At 37.5% G+C, this 9,427-nt stretch overlaps 1 long non-coding RNA gene across 1 annotated transcript; it reads left to right on the forward strand.

Moving 5' to 3' along the window:
* The first annotated feature begins 3,729 nt into the window (after nucleotides 1-3,729).
* On the forward strand, nucleotides 3,730-6,553 carry LOC104166781. Its single transcript, XR_696496.1, has 2 exons — nucleotides 3,730-3,820; nucleotides 4,985-6,553. It is a non-coding gene; the product is annotated as an uncharacterized LOC104166781 (long non-coding RNA).
* Nucleotides 6,554-9,427: the final 2,874 nt, after the last annotated feature.

Here is a 9,427-nt window from a genome sequence, read left to right on the forward strand (position 1 = left end):
TAACTTGGGAAATAAAGGAATTCAGTTGTGATGCAGAGAATAAAATCACTTACTTGGTAAACAACCAAATCTCTTTGGAAATGGACTCAAAAATGGTCATGCCAGCATAGGTAAGGTGTTTGCAGAAGCCCTACTGACGTGAGGTGCTTCTGCCTGACATAGACCCTTAGTTGCATGTTATCTACTGCATTGAGATGACAAATGTAGCTAATGAGGAAATTGTTGCAATATAGTTTTGTTTTATAGTGTAGAGGATAACACCTCAGAATGGGGGAGAAACCCATTTCATTTTACTGTTTTAGTGTTCTTTTGTGTTTCAGAATACAAAATACCAGATGTTTATCAGTTTGTTTCCCAAAAGAGTGATAGGTTTAACGAAGGCTTCTGGTATTTTTCTCATTTAAAGATGGAGAATGCATCTGTTTTTTTGTCTGCTGCTCTCTTTCCCAAGCTGTATATTAAATCATCTAGAAACTTCAGGATCATTAATTCAGTTACTAGAAAGAGAATTGAATGGTACAAACTTTTATTTCAGAATGCCATATATATCTTTTTTTTCTTTAGAACCTACTTATTTTTCTTTTTAAGGCCTGACAAAATGATGAGCCCTAATGAATTTATAACACTTTTGCCCCATAAAGTCTGCAGAACCTTTAGGAAAAGAGAGAGATACTGGAACCCCGTGACTACTGTGGAAGCTAGTTTCAGCAGTGCTATTCACCTCCAAAATACTGGCATTTTGGTCTTCATCTTAAAACCCTTTTAGAAGCATGTCTGAAATCCTGGCAATAATTCCTGTTATTTGGAGTGCAAGAGACCCTGCATTCTTTCCTGTGCTACTCCTTTAATAGCCTCTGTCCCTTGTGGTGGTTTTCCCCTCTTCTAATTACTACCTGATGCTAAGTTGGCTTTGGTGTCTTTTATATCTGCTGCCACTGCCCAAAGGTCTGGCAGGTGCCTTTGCTTCCTTAGCAGCGGCTCAGAAAGGAAGAACCACTGCCTTCTGGATAGCTTTGCAGTGATTTCACCCTCATTAGTCCCACAATGGAAACAACTGCTTCCGTGACATGAAAATTTTCTTTTGACCCCAGTTTTAATATTTCTGAAATGTGCCTGTCAAAGTTGGTAGGTTTTGGGATAGGGTTTCAGCGTTCTTTTTTTTGAAGTTAGTTTGGGTTTTTTATGTGTAATTTAGGGTGGGTAGAGGGAAACCTCACTATTTAGAGCGGCCCAGTAGCTAATATCAGTGTCAGGAGAATGAAAAATAAATTATGGTTTATTTGGATTGCTAAATATTCCCAGGTCTGTTATGTGACCGTAGAAACTTAAAATATTTATTTCATCTTTGCTTTCTGTGGAAAGAGAAAGGCAACTTAATTGAGACATTCTTTACATTTCCTTTTTGTGGTATTTGAGGTGATGGTTTCTCCCCCAGCCTTTCTTACTGGATAGGAAGCAAGAGAGCTTGAGAGAAATATGGATGGGAAATACACGTGGCACCTGCAATAATACCATTACAAAAACAAGATCATAAGTCAGACAGCTCTGAAAGTGAAGGTCCCTTCCCCAAATGAACTTTGTCTCCGTGTGAAATACACAGTGCAGTAAATATCATGTGTGTTTTAGGTGTATTGAACATGACATTTCTACCAGCTTATCTTAAGGTATCCAGCTCTGTAATAGAATTAACTTTCTGAGTACATAGCCAGGAAATCCTGCAAAGGAGGGAACCTGAGGTCAGTTTGGCAAGCTCAACGCTCATCAGTTCAACTTTTGGAGAAGACTCCTCCCTGTCCCCTCTTATAAAACTTTTGTTTTGTTTGGTTTTTTTCCCTTGTGTAACTTGGAATCAGACAACATATCCCTCTTCTAGAATGGCTGTGGAAGTATTTAGGGTGGCTTTTGGGGAGTGTGTGTGGGGGTGAGAAGGTGGTAAGATACCATTATTTCCCCAATTGGGAATTCGCCTACCGTAATTGCCCCCCCCCCCATCCCATCCCATCCCATCCCATCTCGAATGTGTATGGTGAGGCTTTTGGTAAGAAGTAGTTTCTCCTGGGAAATTAATGAGCAGATCAGTTTGGGGACTTTTCCTCTTTTTTTCTGAAAATGTACAACAGATGGCTTGTGAGTGGTCACTGTATTCAACCCTTGCCTTGCAAGATGAAGCTCAGTGGGTTAGCTTGAGGACTGTGGTTTTGTTTTATTGGGGGGGTTTTTCAGCATTTTAGAAATTCCTTGTAAAGAAATAATATTGGAGTAAAGCTGCTTAAACCAATCTATTTGAAGGCTTTCTAAGATGAATGCTTAAAAAAGTCTAGTCACATGCTCAGCATATGAGGCCTTACTATGTGGTTAATTAACTGGAGCCAGAAATTTGGTCAGTCATATGACAGATGTACTACCTCAGTAGTTCAGCAGTGCTTTCTTCTGTTATACATTTATCTTGAATATGTTGAACTATCGTGAGATGAAAATTGAGTTTCCTTTGCATGTTTGAACACAGAGTACAGGCATCCCAGTATTTCCAAAGGTGTGTTGATCTCTCAGAATGGGATGAAGTACTTAACTAACGATAGCATGCTTCAGGATGCTTCAAAACTACCACTAAGATAGATGGTACATGTTTTATGAAAGCACCTCTGTCTCTCTAGTCCTTTCAATGGACCTACATGTTCACTGTGTTTCAGTGGAGTTAAATTATGTTCCTATTTTCCTCATTAGTATAGCTGTATGTGATTGCAGATGTGTGACTCAAGATGTGTTTGCTAAACAATGCTGAGCTTCTGGAATAATTTTTCCAACCTGTAGTAAAGAATGTAATGTTTTATTTGCATTTTATATTCTGTTTGACTGAAGCACTGTAATAGTTAGCTTAATGCAGCAGGTAGAGACAAAGCTGTCTGTCTTGAAGTTCATAGTCTAGATGATGAGTGACAGAACTTCCAGGGGATTTATTTACCTTGGTTGTCAGCAGTGATTTGTGCAGCTCATATACTTGTGGTAAAACTAAAAGAAGATTGGAAAGTAAAAAGAACTTGTCATGTTTTTGAAGTTACTAAAACTGACATTAACATGTCTAAAGAATTTCAGTCTTTGGAAATGTTGAACATGAAAAATGTTTCATGTTTGTGACTAAAATGGTTTGAGTTTTTTTATCTTCAAGAAATAGGGTAGAGTTTAGCCCCTCAACAGTATTGAGTGAACTATTCCAGGAAATAAATAGTGCAGGTTGTTATTGTTAATGACATTTAGGGGTGGTAGAAGTGATTTTCCAGTTACTTAGGTGCACGTGAATGTATTAAAGCCATGTATTGATGTATTAAAAGTCTGAAGGGTGTCTTACAACCTACATAGAAGCTGCAAACTTGGGTTTTGCAATCCAAAAGCTTTTCAAGATACCTGCCTGGGTGCGCTGTGGATATAGGAGGTAGACACACTCAAACTGTAGGTGTGGCACCACTCTCTTTGTTGTAACCACCTAGATTTTTAAATACTAGATAATCTTCACCAATAGTACCCCTTTAAAACAACACGTGGACTCTGTCCTTTACTGCTTGGTATAATTGTAGGCTTTGTCTACAACTTTATAAACTTAAGATGGTATATGAGTGTTGCTATTCTCTTCCCCTCCCCGCATTTAGATTGAACAGTTACTACTTATGTATGGGTTTTTGTTTGTGATTTTTTTTTTTTTTAAAATTTAATATACCGTTTATTTTCTAACAGTTCTTCTGTTGGAAGTGCACTGCCACGGAGGCGCTGCTGTGCATATATTACAATTGGAATGATATGCATCTTCATTGGAGTTGGATTAACTGTGAGTGATGTACTATGATATACTTGCAACTGCGTGCAGGGGTGTGTACAGACAAAGGAGTTTCCCTGGTCGACCAGCTTTTCTTTCCCCAGTGTTTGAGTTAAATCTCCTAAGTTTGTGTGGTTTTTATCATCTCTGTTAAAACCATGGACTTCAATCATCTGAGTTAACCAGAAAAATGACATATTCCTTAAAAAAAAAAAAAGTTCTGAAACTTTGAGAGTCTCTTCTTCCTGATGTTGAATTTGACTCTTCATCTCTCTAAAAACCTGAGGTTTATGAAGAATGGTGTTACTTTATTGTAGAAATACTGGAACGTCTTGCTCTTGCCAGGGGTCTCAAAACTTCCAGGTTTCAGAAATACATATTGCTATATAGCCAGGAATGTAAGTTCCACTGCAGTGGAGGGGAATGGGATTCCACAAGTTAGAAACACGTATATGCCTTTATAATTTGTACAACCTATAAGGAGTAAAACCAGCTAATAAGCTATTTACAAATTAAAAGGCTCACATTGTTGTTACTCTGTTACTCAGAAAACTGTCTGGCTTGCTTGGCTCTGAAGTATCTGGTACTGGTTAGCAGAGCCAATTTTCTACCTGGCAGTCCCAGAAAAGTACGTATGAGGAAATACCTGCAGTTGAAATCCTATGTGGGATTCTCATTATACCTCTAACTTGTGTTATAACCTGAATAATTTTTTGTGTGTGAGTTTAAATGAGTTATGAAGGATTTTCCAGTTTCCCTAATAAAAACAGTGACAGTTAGAAATAAAACCAGTGAGAGACAGATTCTTTTTTTTTTTAAACAACCTTACTGAGTTTGAAAATTATGAAAATGTTTCTCCATGAGGTGTGCACAGAGGCTTGTATAGCCTCAATCTTTGGAATATTTTGGGACCCAGCTGGGTTAAAACCCTGAGCAACTTGGTCTGGCCTTCGAGCTGACCCTACTTTGATCGAGAAGTTGGCACTAAAGACCACCTGATGTCCCATCAAGCTCAATTATCCTATGATTGTGTAAAACTAAGCTAATAAAATACCTGATTTCTCCTTATCAGAGTTAAAAAGGCGCCAAAATGCTTCTCCCTAAGACAATTTGCTCTTCCCTGAAGAGCAGATAGTGCTCTATGTTTGACGCTTTTTTGTTTTCTTTTTTTTTTAGGTTGGTACACAAGATTTCGCCAGGCGATTTCACGCAACATACGTTTCTTGGGCTATTGCTTATCTCTTAGGTTTAATCTGCCTCATTCGGGCCTGCTACTGGGGAGCCATTAAAGTCAGTTATCCAGAGCACAGTTTTGCGTAGATAAATTGTTAGATTATAGCGGGTGAAGATCTAGTAATTCTGGATATTACATCTTGGACACTTTTAAAACCTTTCCTGTAAGGATTCCATTCTGTTCAAAGTAGTTTAAGACTGGGGGTCTCTAAGAACAAATGTTCATTGCACTACATAATATGCAAATAGTTTGTTTTGCTGCTAGATTCCCTAGCTCTGAATATTAAAGCTGTGTTTACATGTTCATAACTCTGTCTTTATAGGTGTTGAATTTTATTTCAACAGACAGTATTAAGTTTTACATTTCCTTTCTTATGTTAAAATCCGTCTGCCATTTTTCTAGATGATCAGTAAGAATTCAAAAGCAGGAGTGTTTATAAGTGTTTCTACAGTAGCTTCACATTTGTACTTAACATTTTAACTGAAATTAAAGTGGCTTGCTTTAAAACCTAAGCAATAAGCATTTTGCTTGAACTGCTTACTGTATCTTTTGCCTGAGATCATAGTGACCTTATTCAGGAAGTGAAAGTTATGAGTGTATTTTAAAAGACTGACACTGTTGCTAGAGAGACATTTGTAAACACTGTATGCTTTGAGATTTTTCAGGTAGAGAGATGCTATTTTGGTAGTCCAATTAAATTTCCATTGATCTAGGATTGGATTGCAGTTAGGATAAATACTTTCTTCTCAAGGATCCTGGGACTTAGGTGTTTGGTTTTGGTGTTTTTTAACTGGCAAATCCTAAAAGCCATGCTCGGATTATGGAACTTAACTCTGGTTATTCATACAAGTTCCTTTACAGGGTCTAAGGGAAGCATTTCATATGACTTGTTTCGTAATACTTCAGTGTCACATAGGTGACAATAAGATGGTGATGGGTTGCCTCTTACTTTCCTCTGATCGTGTCACACTTTCCCTCTTTGGGAGAGTTGTGAACTGGTCACTGCAAAGGGAGACACTGTAAATTCACATTAACTGCTGTAATAAGAAAATGAGTAAACTATTACTTGGACAATTCCATCAAAGTACATCTAGTCAATTTAGCAATGACTTGCTAAGAGAATACGGAAACAGAAAGCTTTTTCTAATGATGTATTCACAAAGGATTGAGGGACCAGTTCTTGCACTGCCCATCTTTATAGTTTTAAACAAGTTTTTGCTAAATTTGGAAGGAATGTCCTGAGTGATTTAGATGACTGTAGTAATTTAGAAAATGGGGTCAGATGGGTAAATTAATGTGGATGTTTCAGGGATACATGTAATTTAAATATCTATGTTCCTGCTAGGACAAAATGATATTCAGATAAGGATTTTGGAGCACAATAAATGTAAATGATCAAACTGTAAATGATCTGTCTTTGTATGATGCTAAATGTATAAAAGCAGTAGCTCAGGATTACAATGTACCTTTTACAAATAAACTAATAAAGAAATAAAGATTATTATTCAAACTTAATATATTTTGTTATTTATATAGAAATAAAAATTCACAAGTGGAAGAATTTCCTAGTATGATACAGGTACAACATAGGTACTGTGCAGCAGAGGTGGGCTCTGCATTTTTGCCAAATGGCAGCCTCAGGAATATAAGAGAGGAAGAACAAATTGCTGTTTTCTTGATGTTTTGGGAAGATTGAGGAAGTAAAAAGGGATGAGACCACTGTTGGGATTATGTTGTCTTCAGTCAATGGCTTATTGAGGGAATATGGTAAGAAACTCTCTTCCTTTCCTAATGCTATTTACATCCCTTCACTGTAGGGATTTGCTGTGCTCATTTCCATCTTAAACCTTTGAATACTCTTTCCAGTTGTCTTGTATTTCAAAATACTACCTGCCCTCCACATCCTAAAATAAAGTAGGCTGGGGCTGTACAGAAAGTCATCCACTGCTTTTGTAGCTTAAAGTGGCAGTGGGGCAGAGGCTGGGTATAATGTGGTATCAGTGAATCAAAGGAATCTGTACTTTTCCCCCCTGTGTTAAGCTGTACTTTATTTCCTATCTTGTGTTTCTCCTTTTTCTTCTCAACCTTTCTGAGCAGAAGGGAAGCTACATGGACAAAGTAATTAATTTTTGTCTGGATCAAGATAATAGCATGATATTTGCTACTGCTTCCTTTTGCAAAGTGAAACATTGTCATTATAAAATATGAAATGTATTGTGTCATTACATTTGAACCACTTCTGGGTATAAGAATCATGATATTTTAACCATGTAAGAAAATTAATGATAGAATCTGAAGAACCTCTACAAGGGACTGTAATAAATCTGGCTATTTGTGGAGCAGGCTTGTTTGCAGACAGTCATGGTGTTCTGTGTTGAACTACATCTCAATCCATTAAACTTCTCTAAACATTAAGTTAAAAAAAAAATAAATCCTGTCCTGTGCATATTGACCACTAGAAGAACTCTCAGCTTTCATAATCACTCATTTCTGTTGTTGACTTTTAATAGTCTTTTCCCCAATGTATTATTTTTGTGCTAGATGGGGGAAGGAGCTGTCCGAATTCACAATGAAGGGCTTCTGTGCTTTCAGGTTTTTTATCTTCCCCCTTCCATACTCTCCTTCTACTCCTTCCCACCAAAGGGTTTTTATATCAGCTGAGTGGTATTGACTAGGAAATGCTTCAGACATTAAACTCTGTTTTATTTTTTAATTATGAACCCACTGCTGAATGAGTGTTTTACTAGTTTGTACTCCTCATATATGTTGATATGTTGCTGTCTTTTAAAAATAAATACTAGGGCCTAGAGTTTCTGGAAATGACATTATCAGGGGATATTTGTCAGGAGTAGCATGTTGAAAGAACCTGGAAGTTTCGAATCGACCTGGTAAGAAATCCATCGTGAAGCGTTTACAGAAGATGCAGAGGCAACCATGGAGCCATTAGTAGTTACTGCTGAGAAATGGACGATGAACAATATTTGCTTTTTCCTCATCTTCCAAACAGCGTATGCCTCTACAAACAGAGAGAATGCTAAGGCCGCACCTTAACATCAAGTGCTAGAAAACTCCTGTAACTAACTAAAGGACTCAAATAATAAATAGGAGATAGCAGCAAAGATGATTTGTCATGTTAGATCAATCTAACTGCTTTTTCTGACGGGGCAAAAATTCTGCACTGAATGCAATATGCCCTCTAAAAATATCTGTGAAGTGTTCTTCCAAGCAAGCTTGAGAAATACATCAGTAAAATTATTCAAAGATACTGATTATCAAACTGGGAGGATGTGGCAAATACATACCAGCTATTTGGAAATACTTAATATTTGTGTAAAGTTATTGTGCTGTTTACTTCATTTGTTTCACTCCTACCTGATAGAAACTGAGAGCAAGCTGAATGACTGGATTAAGTTAACCCATCCCGTTTTCCTACTTATTTTCCTTTTGTCTGATTCAGATAATGCCTGGGAGTGAGAAATAGATCAGTGTTGGAGAAATGAGTATCACTTAACTACTTGCAACAGAAAATTCAAATCATAACATTCATGTAATGTTCAAAAGCTGGAGTCTCATTATGTTAAATCCCCCTTTATACAAAAGATTATTTTCTTTCTAGTGGAGTTACCAACCACGTTTGTCTCAGTAGCCATATCGCATTAAATTGTCCCCATTCCTCGGCCTTCCAGTTGTGTCCATCCCTCTTTCACGGCTCGGTGGCAGAGCTGTATGCCTGGAGGAGTGTGAGTGATGGCACTGTACACCCATCGTGGGGGGGGGGAACAGGGAGAAGCCTGCTTGAAAATAACTTTAAAAGTGCCTCCTTAATTCAGATTTCTTTCAGTGATTTTATTGGTACAGTCGATGTGCAGCAGATTGCATGAAGGTGAAGGAACAAAAGGCTGGAGGTCATGAAGGAGAAGGGAGAGAGGAATTTAATCCGATTTAAGTTATTTGCAAGATTTTGTTATGGTTATTTGAGCCAACAAGAAAAGAATATCTAGGCTCAGTTTCCTACAGCTTTAAACACAAAAGAGCTTTTATTTTAGAACAATAAAGCTACTTGTTAGCCTGATTAGCTAGCACCTCATCATGTTACACTTCACTGGAATCTGGAGAAGTCTATCGGGGAGGTATCCCGGTATCAGTTTCTCTGCTTTTATATTTGTCTGTAGGCATTCACTGTTGGCTGCTTTTGGTAAAAAAAAAGGACATTGGGCTAAACAGATTTTTGATCTGGACCTGTCTAGCAGTTTTTATGGTTCCTTTTTAACAGGTTTTTAGCAACAAGTGTGTTCAGCTAGATGTTGTGAACAGAAGTAACAGATAACAACAGAGTATGGATTGGAAATTGCTGATCCAGATGACATGTTGTGTGTCATTGTAAT

This window comes from Cariama cristata, unplaced genomic scaffold (assembly GCF_000690535.1).
Source record: "Cariama cristata isolate BGI_N322 unplaced genomic scaffold, ASM69053v1 scaffold41628, whole genome shotgun sequence".
Lineage (NCBI taxonomy): Eukaryota > Metazoa > Chordata > Aves > Cariamiformes > Cariamidae > Cariama > Cariama cristata.